Genomic DNA, 10,299 nt, shown 5'->3' on the forward strand with positions numbered 1-10,299 from the left:
CCTTACTTGAAAGATAAGGAAACTGAGGCATAGAGAGTTTGAGTGATAGGCTCAAAGTTTCAGAGTTCATAAGTGGCAAAACTGGGATTCATACTTAGACCTCTAACTTCAGAGATTCTGCTGATAGCCACTAAACCAAACTATCTTTATGCTACCCACTACAGCTTCATTTTTTGGAATCAATGGTGAAGACTCAGACCTTGTAGTTAATGTAATTCTTGAATTGAATCCTAGCTCCTCTATGTATCAGATATGCGATCTTGTGGACAAAGACTTTTCTCTATATTGATTTATTTACCTGTAAAATGAGCAATATAATGACTACTACACAATTATTGGGGCTTCCCTGGTGGCTTAGATGGTAAAGAACCTGACTGCAATGAAGGAGACCTGGATTTGATCCCTGGGTCAAGGAGATCCCCTAGAGAAGGGAATGGCTGCATACTCCAGTATTTTTCCCTGAAGAAGCCTATGAACAGAAAAGCCTAGCGGGCTACACTACGTAGAGTCGCAAAGAGTCAGACACAACTCAGCAATTAAGCATGCATGCACATAATCATTGTGTGACGAATAATACAATATTTCTTATTTCTCTAATACATAGAAGAATTTAATAAATAGCAGTTCCTGTTATTTTCTCTGTACAAACCTAACTCATATTAGGGCATTTGTAAATGTAAACTGTACATGATGACCATAAAACATTTGGTTATTCTGTAAAATCATATTGCACAATATATTCTATTTTAAATAATATAATAAATAATTTTTTTCCAAAGGTTTTAAAATAAAATCAGACCTACCTTAGTAAATATTGGTAAAAATATACTTCATGCACCATTTCACAAAAGTTCTGTTTTTCAGTTAAATAATCTAAATAAGAGTTACATATAAAAATACCATAAGCATTAGATGTCTTTTTGACTTTTCACACGGTTATAAAATTTGAGTGTTGGCACAAAACCAGGTTTTAACTTAGTGTAAATCTAGACAAAATATTTAAGAAATACAAGCCAAAAAATCTGGAGAACAATCTGTCAGCACTTAGTGATGTCAAGAATGTGTACCCCTGACTCAGCAATTCTCTCCTTGGAGCCTCTTTAGGTTGATCCTGAAGGTTTATGTTAGTTTTTTCTGGGGATGAGGGAATTGTAGGAAACCAAGGTAGACATAAGGTAGACATAACCTGTGGGCTAAGTGCCACAACACTGTGATTGAAATAAGCACATCTGTAGCGGAATACTATTTTAGTAAACTAGAAACACATGCATTTACAAAACAATGCACATTTTCAAGGATACATCCAAGGATACATAATAAGCGCATTAGAGTAGGTGAATATGGAAGGAAGAAATTTGTAGTGGCAAGTGGGAATAAGTACAAAGAATAAAAGAAAAGGGAAGGAAGAAAGCGAATTGTACAAATTAATGATAACAATTTAGCATGAACTAAGGATTATAACTAACTCCATTCTGTTTCTGAGGCCCAATAAAAACAAAAGAGAAAAAGTAAAGAAAAATAGAAAAGCAGAGAGTGAGAGAGAAGAAATAAAGGGAAAGAGGGAGGAGATGGAAGAAAAGAGAAACACAGGCAGGCCTAAATTCGTGCACATCAATTTAACATCATTTTTAATCTTTACATAGTGGTTCAAATTTGATTTGCATATCACCAAAGCATATTTCCTGAAGATGACTGCATGCATTATGCCTACTTATAGTAGGCTCATACAAAGACTGCAGACATTTAGAAATTAAATTGATTGATTTAATCCATACTTCAATGAAAACTGAAAAAAGCAAATTATCTCTCTACCTGGCTTTGTTCTCTACTAATTCTGCTGAACGTTGGCTATAAGAGGATAGTTCCTATAGTATTTACCAGTCTTAATTTTCATCAGTCTTAGTTTTCATAGCCAGGGAGAGCTCCTAAATAAAAGGGTAGAGTATGCTCATGTCTGCATACTTGTATTGGTACACAAAGATTATATAAATTCTATTTCTCTTAGTTAATTTTTCTACTATGGGTAGTATGGCTAAATTAAAGGCATATATAAAGCATTAAGTGAAGCTGAAAAGGGAAGATGCTGGAGGGCTTTGGGGGAGAGTGAAGGAAGAGGATTGGCAAGGTAGAGAATTGACTTCCATACAAACACTACAAGAGTTAACCCTGACTCAAGGCTTCTTAAAATATCTACTGTTAATATCCAGCACAGAAATAGGAAAAGTTGATTATTCAGGTAGTAACCTTAGGAAAATAACCTACAGAATAAAATCCACTGCAATTTTGACCAATTTCCATTTGCCCAGATAAGTTCCATGTGTATTCATAATTAAATATTAAAATTTCTGGAAATCAAGGAAGGAAAAGTAGATTTGAATACATTACATTTAAAACTTCTGAGTATTAACAATGAAATAAAACCTGAATGAGTAATAAACATGTAGGCTGTACCTCTATGAAAAATATTAAAATCTTAATATAAAAATAAACAAAGCAAGTTCATAAGAAAGAAAAATAAATAGGAAATTAACAAACACTTAATTTCATTATGTTGAAGACATGCTAAATAAAGAAGCAACAATAGAACATTATTTTTTGATGAATTAGTAAATGTCAATTTGTGGTTGAGAGAATGAAGCTGTCTGGATACCTTTGTGTATATGTGAAGGCTTACGTCTGTGATCATTAGTGAGTCTTAATGCATTGCATATCCTCTGTTGTGGGAAAATATAACCTTCTTTGAAGATATAAAAATCCCCTTCATAACTAACTTTTAGCCACAATTTTATTTAGACTGCACAGAAAAAAGAATCTAATCAAATCAACCTAGACTATGTGGTCACACGATTTGTGACAAGGATTACACTACAATAGCATGGTGACCATTTTATTGGCTCACTCCAGATCATTTCAGTAACATTATGGGAAAACATCATGATTCTAGCTCATACCATATACAATGTTTTAAGAAAGTTAAGTATTCTACATATAAGAGATAAAAAAACAAAGATTTTGGAAGAAAACATAGAACAACATCTCATTCTAATGGGATAGGCTAAATTTCTTAAATAAGATGTAAAAAGAGCTAAATATAAAATTCCAAAGTAATAAGGTGCATGGATTCATAGGCTTTGCTTGAAAACTAGCTAAACTAAAGCAACTTTGTAGGTTCCATTATTGTGATCCATTAGAGATAGAGTATGTGATGATGTAGAAGGAAGAATGCATTGAAGGAATATTCGTTCCCTTCTCTTGAATGTTGACTGGACTCACAAACTGAGTCTAAACAATAAAATGTGGCAAAGGTGCTGAGTTGCCACCTACATGATTAGGATACATAACACTGTGACTTCTATTTTACTAGCAGATTCTCTCTCTCTGGCTCTGTAAAGCGAGTTGCCATACGGGGAGACCCATGTGGCAAGGATCTGAGGATGGATTCTGTCCAATGGCCAGAATAGAACTGAGTCTTATAGTCTAATAGCATTAGAGAAACCAAATTCTGGCAACAGCTAAAAAGGTAACCTCAGAACACACATTCTTCCCTAGTTAAGTTTTTAGACGAGATCCCAACATTAGCTGTCACCTTAATGACAACATTTTGAAAGATTCTGGAGAACCCATTTGTAACATGCAGATATCTGATACATAGAAACTGTGAGATAATAAATGTACGTACTTTAAGCTGCTAAGTTTTGTAGCTATTTACACATATCAATAGAGAACTAAAACAAGAGTAAAGGATTTAGGAAGACAAACGAGACGATTAAGAGCACAAAAGTGCAATGCTTGGATAGAAGTAGGGGATGTGGGTATAAAACACATAAAGCTGAAAATGAAACAATAAAGAAGCTCCTATTTGATTTCATATACTTTCTGAGTGAAATATTCAATAATGACATCAAATGAGTAAAAGAAGAGGGCAAGGATATACTAGTTTGAAGAAAAAGTGTGTTTGCAATGGTGCTTTTGGAGAATAGAGAAACAAATATCTTGGGAAAGAATAGTGGTAGTTTCAAATTGGGGGTTGCCTGACTAAGAGAATGGCTCAGAGATTCAGATGGCTGATGGCAGAGCCAGAGCACTTGATGATGCTGTGAAAGTGCCACACTCAATATGCCAGCAAATTTGGAAAACTCAGCAGTGGCCACAGGACTGGAAAGGTCAGTTTTCATTCCAATTCCAAAGAAAGGCAATGCCAAAGAATGCTCAAACTACCACACAATTGCACTCATCTCACACACTAGTAAAGTAATACTCAAAATTCTCCAAGCAAGGCTTCAGCAATACTTGAACCGTGAACTTCCAAATGTTCAAGCTGGTTTTAGAAAAGGCAGAGGAACCAGAGAACAAACTGCCAGCATCCACTGGATCATGGAAAAAGCAAGAGAGTTCCAAAAAAACTTCTATTTCTCTTTTATTGACTATGTCAAAGCCTTTGACTGTGTGGATCACAATAAACTGTGGAAAATTCTGAAAGAGATGGGAATACCAGACCACCTGACCTGCCTCTTGAGAAACCTGTACGCAGGTCAGGAAGCAACAGTTAGAACTGGACATGGAACAACAGACTGGTTCCAAATAGGAAAAGGAATATGTCAAGGCTATAGATTGTCACCCTACTTATTTAACTTCTATGCAGAGTACATCATGCGAAACACTGGGCTGGAAGGAGCACAAGCTGGAATCAAGATTCCTGGGACAAATATCAATAACCTCAGATATGCAGATGACACCACCCTTATGGCAGAAAGTGAAGAGGAACTAAAAAGCCTCTTGATGAAAGTGAAAGAGGAGAGTGAAAAAGTTGGCTTATAGCTCAACACTCAGAAAACTAAGATCACGGCATTAGGTCCCATCACTTCATGGCAAATAGATGGGGAAACAGTGGCTGACTTTATTTTTTTGGGCTCCAAGATCGCTGCAGATGGTGATTGTAGCCATGAAATTAAAAGATGCTTACTCCTTGGAAGGAAAGTTATGACCAACCTAGATAGCATATTGAAAAGCAGAGATATTACTTTGCCAACAAAGGTCCATCTAGTCAAAGCTTTCCAGTGGTCATGTATAGATGTGAGAGCTGGACTATAAATACAGCTGAGTGCTGAAGAATTGATGCTTTTAAACTGTGGTGTTAGAGAAGATTCTTGAGAGTCCCCTGGACTGCAAGGAGATCCAACCAGTCCATCCTGAAGGAGATCAGTCCTGGGTGCTCATTGGAAGGACTGATGTTGAATCTGAAACTCCAATATTTTGGCCACCTAATGCAAAGAGCTGACTCATTTGAAAAGACCCTGATGCTGGGAAAGATTCAAGGCAGGAGGAGAATGGGACAATAGAGGATGAGATGGTTGGATGGTATCACTGACTCAATGGACATGGGTTTGGGTGGACTTGGGAAGTTGGTGATGGACAGGGAGGACTGGCATGCTGCGGTTCATGGGGTCGCAAAGAGTTGGATACGACTGAGCGACTGAACTGAACTGACAGGCCCTTCCTTTATCAAAAATTCTCTACAGCATCATATAACAACATAAATACTGCCATATACCTCATTATCCTTAACAGAAGATTATTTTCATTTTCAAATTCCTATATAATCCATTGGTGCTTTCCAAACTACTGCTTGTTTTATTTCTGTCAGTTGCACAGCTTAAAAAAGTTAATAGTGTATATTAAAAAGATGTAAAAATGTTTTAAAGAAGGAAGCAATAGTGTTTCTTAAACAAATGAAAAAATCAACCCAGAATTCATGATACAGCAGAAAATAGAATTTTAAATGTCTATCAGATGTAAGAAGTAGAATGAAGAAAATCACAGAGGATAATGTATTTGGGTCTAATTGAAGAAATTATACAATGAGAAGGCTAGCCCTGTAAGAAGGTTGTTTGTTTTTTTGATTTTACTAAATAGCTTAAAATACATTTTTGAAGGAAAGCTAAATAGAAATGATTTCAAATTTTAATTTTAAATTTGTAAAGTATCAATCATGACAAAGAACTTGGTAAAATATTTTAATAAAGTCATTTTCTAACATTATTTACATGTGTAGCTCATTTAATTTTTATGTTAGAACTGAATAATTTTTCAGGAGATGCACAATAGTTAGTTGCAACAGAAAATAATTTGTAGATAAATATTTGGGGTAAAGTAGTAAAATTCAATATCTCAAGTTATGTTTTTAAAACCTTCATTTTATTTATTTATCTATTTTTTGTCTTCACTGGGGGTTTCTCTAGTTGCAGCAAGCAGGGGCCACTATTTTTTAGCACACAGGATTCTCATTATGGTGGCTTATTTAACTATGGAGCACAGACTCTAGGCATGTAGGCTTCAGTAGTTGTGGCAAAAGGGTTCAGTAGTTGCAGCTCATGGTCTAGAATGTGGGCTCAGTAGCTGTGGAACACACAGGTTTAGTTGCTTCACGACATGTGGAAGCTTCCTGGGCCAAAGATTGAGCTCATGTCACCTACATAGGGAGGTGGACTTCTAGTTGCTGTTCCACCCAGGAAGCCTTCAGGTAATTTTTTAATAAGGATCTTGCTAATTTTCATTGAAATAGTTAACCTCATTATACTCCAGAAGAACAATTTGGACTTATTACAAATAAATTAATAAAAAGTTAATGGTGCTAATGGTAAAGAGCCCTCCCACCAATGCAGGAGATGTAAGAGATGCAGGTTTGATTGTTCAGTTGGGAAGGTCCCCTGGAGGAGGGCACAGCAACCCACTCCAGTATTCTTGCCTCGAGAATCCCATGACAGAAGGAGCCTGACGGGCTACAGTCCACAGGGTCTCAGAGAGTCAGACACAACTGAAGTGACTTAGCACGCACATGTACACTCTGCATATAAGTTTATTTTTTTATTTTTTATTTATCTATTTTTTTAAATTTTAAAATCTTTATTCCTTACATGTGTTCCCAAACATGAACACCCCTCCCACCTCCCTCCCCATAACATCTCAAGTTTAAAAAGCAAGGTGACAATATACAGCCTTGATGTAAGAGTGAAGGCTAGTGGAAATAATGCCGAGATTTATCTTTAACATGTGTTAACTTGTATGTTGTTGTTTGTTTTTAGTCACTAAGTTTTGTCTGACTTTTTTGCAAATCCATGGACTGTAGCCCACCAGGCTCTTTCGTCCATGGTATTTCTCAGGCAAGAATACTGCAGTGGGCTGGCATCTGCTTCTCTAGCGACTCTTCCTGACCCAGAAATTGAACCCACATCTCCTGCATTGCAGGCAGACCCTTTACTGCTGTCACTAAGGAAGCTCACAATGAGAAATATAGTACTAAAAAAATAGATAACTCATGGGAACCTACTGTATAGCACAGAGAACTCTACTCAGTGCTCTGTGGTGACCTAAATGGGAAAGAAATTCAAACAAGAGGGGATACGTGTATATGCATAGCCGATTCACTTTGCTGTGCAGCAGAAACTAACACATTATGAAGCAAGTAGACTCCAATAAAAATTAATAAAAAAAGATTAATGGTGAATAAGAATACATTGTTTAGGAATAATTGTTTCAAAGTCAACAAAAGTCTTTACAACAAAAAATGCATAATTTTTTGTTTTGACAGAGGGAAGATAGATCAAAATAGATAAGAAAACACTTTCACTTTAATTGCTTTTTTCTTTTACTTCAAATTTGTACTTAATGACTTTCTCCTCCTGGACAGAAGGAACACCTGGATATTCCAGGAGAAGTTTATAATTTTCCAAATCATTTTCTAGAAAAAATGCATCACTTTCAAATTCTTGCATAATTATTGCCACAGATAATCTAAGATGGCCTGGCTTGTTCAAGGCTTCCTTAATAGAACTGCTTCCTGCTATTCAAACCATGTCTAGTTTATTTGTTAATGCTGGTTGCACGATAAGTTCTAAAGCATCATCCAGACTTTTGGCAAGAAAATGAGCTCCCTGGGGAGGTTCCTTGAGTTCTCTATTGAGAACTATATTAATTATTTCTTTTAAAGATCGATTCTTTTCTGGAGTGTTGAACCATGTCTTCCTACCCAGAATCACCAAATTCTGTTTATCTTCTACTGACGGGGAATGCTTGAATTCATATCTGAGCAAGAGCTAAGGCAGGTCCCCATTCTTGCTGATGCCCCATGCTTTGGAACAGAGTGATGATGCAGTTTAGCGGACGAACCATCTTTATCTTTAAAATATGTTAATTTGTATGTAGAAAGCATTAAATCAATTAAAATGCTAGATTTTCTAAATCTGACTTTAAGTCATTAATCATTATTTTCTTTCCACTTAGTCTGAAATTTTAAAACTAATGAATCCTTAGATAAAAATCACTGGTGTTTTCTACTTACAAAACGTGTTGCTCAAATTTCCATCAAAAATGTTCTTTATCTTCCTGCCTACATATAGATATGTGTGTGTGTGTGTGTATTTGAAGCTTAGAATGAATTATTTTTACTTTTTTTTTGAAATCTGTATTGTATTTATATTTGCCTACACCAAATGATAGTCTGGGTAAATATGAAAAAAGAGGTTGAATTAATGGAAAAAACCTCTAACATTCTTATTTTTAGGGGAAAAGGTGAACAAAATTCATGCTACTAATACGGATGATTTAATAGTCTTATTTCAAACTAGATGATTCTTCTTACTGGTTGCATGTTAACTATAAAGTACTTAAAGTACTAAAAATTAATTATTCCCATTGAGACTTCTATGGTTATCTCTGTCAATATTGCTGCTGCTGCTGCTGCTGCTGCTGCTAAGTCGCTTCAGTTGTGTCCGACTCTGTGCGACCGCATAGACGGCAGCCCACCAGCCTCCACCGTCCCTGGGATTCTCCAGGCAAGAACAGTGGAGTGGGTTGCTATTTCCTTCTCCAATGCATGAAAGTGAAAAGTGAAAGTGAAGCCACTCAGTCGTGTCGGACTCTTAGCGACCCCATGGACTGCAGCCTACCAGGCTTTTCAATCGATGGGTTTTTACAGGCAAGAGTACTGGAGTGGGGTGCCATTGCCTTCTCCACTGTCATTATTGAGATACCTTAAAAAGTATCAAAGGAAAAAAAGCCTCCAAAATCACTGCAGATGGTGGCTGCAGCCATGAAATTAAAAGACGCTTGCTCCTTGGAAGAAAATCTATGACAAATCTAGATAGCATATTAAAAAGCAGAGACATTGCTTTGTCGACAAAGGTCCATATAGTCATAACTATGGTTTTTCTAGTAGTCATGTATGGATGTGAGAGTTGGACCATAAAGAAAGCTTAGAGCTAAAGAATTGATGATTTTGAATTGTGGTGTCAGAAAAGACTCTTGAGAGTGCCTTAGACTGAAAGATCAAACCAGTCAATCCTAAAGGAAATCAGCCCTGAATATTCGTTGGAAGGACTGATACTGAAGCTGAAGCTCCAATACTTTGGTCTCTAAAGAGATTGGTATCTAGAGAACTATGCTTGCTTTATTTTGGTCCAAGTTATTTAGAGCTTATTATTTTCTCATTTATAAACTTATGCGGAATGCCCACCACATTGCTTGGCACATAGTAGACATTAAATAAATGCTTAACTCCTTTTTAAGAAGTGTTTTTAAAAGCTTTGAGATATGAATTTGCTTAATTAGAATGCATTTCAGAAAAGGGGAAAAATAAACTAAGTTAGCAACTCTTTGGTTTGGCATTGTGAATGATCTTGGAACCTTGGTATGGAGACTTGGATTATTTGACTCATCCAAAAATCTAGGTAAGAAATGAAGTATCAAAGACATAGATTAAAAATGGGCAATAAGAATAAACTGATACTTAATGGTAGGCAGAAACCATCTTAAGATGACCATGCATGCATGGGTACATGTACTTAACAACATAGATTTTAACAAAAGTTTAAAAAATATTTCTTTATTTTTCTTACTGCAGATGACTGTGGCAATGAGCAACTATCATTTCCTTCTCCCCTTCTTTCAGCTCATATGGAAAAACAAATTACTTGGTATATAAATAGAGGTTATCAGCAGTAATGCTAATTGATGGTATAGCTGCCAAATACAAAGTTATATTCTGACAAAGAATATGACTAATGTTACTCAATAACATTTCATCAATCACAGGTCAGAAAATTACCAACAGTCAGTGTTTTCTTTGGATCAGTAATACAGCTTAAAAGTTGCAGTTAGAATAATTAAAGGCCAGTAACCAGATAAAAAGTCTTAGTTTGTAATTTTTTTCTTGTTTTCTTTTTTACTAAGAAAGGCTATGTATTAAGTGATGTTTGAGCTCAATCCAAAGTATGGGGAAGAAACTCAACAATATGATTAAAA

At 35.8% G+C, this 10,299-nt stretch overlaps 1 pseudogene; it reads right to left on the minus strand.

The window, feature by feature from the left end:
• Positions 1 to 7,628: 7,628 nt before the first annotated feature.
• LOC138079021 (dihydrofolate reductase pseudogene) lies at positions 7,629 to 8,169 on the minus strand (annotated as a pseudogene).
• Positions 8,170 to 10,299: the final 2,130 nt, after the last annotated feature.

Source organism: Capricornis sumatraensis, chromosome 4 (assembly GCF_032405125.1).
Source record: "Capricornis sumatraensis isolate serow.1 chromosome 4, serow.2, whole genome shotgun sequence".
NCBI classification, from domain to species: domain Eukaryota; kingdom Metazoa; phylum Chordata; class Mammalia; order Artiodactyla; family Bovidae; genus Capricornis; species Capricornis sumatraensis.